The sequence below is a fragment of the Odontomachus brunneus genome, unplaced genomic scaffold (assembly GCF_010583005.1).
Source record: "Odontomachus brunneus isolate Ranch 3 - 2012 unplaced genomic scaffold, Obru_v1 Obru_scaffold_220, whole genome shotgun sequence".
NCBI classification, from domain to species: Eukaryota; Metazoa; Arthropoda; class Insecta; order Hymenoptera; family Formicidae; genus Odontomachus; species Odontomachus brunneus.
The window spans coordinates 300,040-300,448 of NW_022639670.1; positions in this window are offsets into that span (position 1 = coordinate 300,040).

A 409-nucleotide genomic window follows, 5' to 3' on the forward strand; every position below is an offset into this window, starting at 1 on the left:
ATTGAGTACTTTTCGAGTTATAAAGCTCCAAAGTTGCAATATGAAAAAATTCAAAATATCTCGTAAAGTATTCACTTTCCGTCTTATCTTCACGATTCACCTAGTATCACACGATTCAACTAGTCAAGGCAAGAATTGGACATGATCCAACCGGTCAAGGCAAGATCTGGACATGATCCAACCAGTGAAGGCAAGATCTGGACATAATCGGTCCATATAGACGATTGCTATAAATCCTGTTCGCAGAAGTACAAACCTGATTGATTCCTTGATTGTTCTTGATGTTCTACTCATCTCAAATAGTCTATTTTAAAAATAATATACTCTCTATTGTTTCCAAAGAAAATATCGACCAGATCTTACCTTCACTGGTTGGATCATGTCCAGATTTTGCCTTCACTGGTTGGAT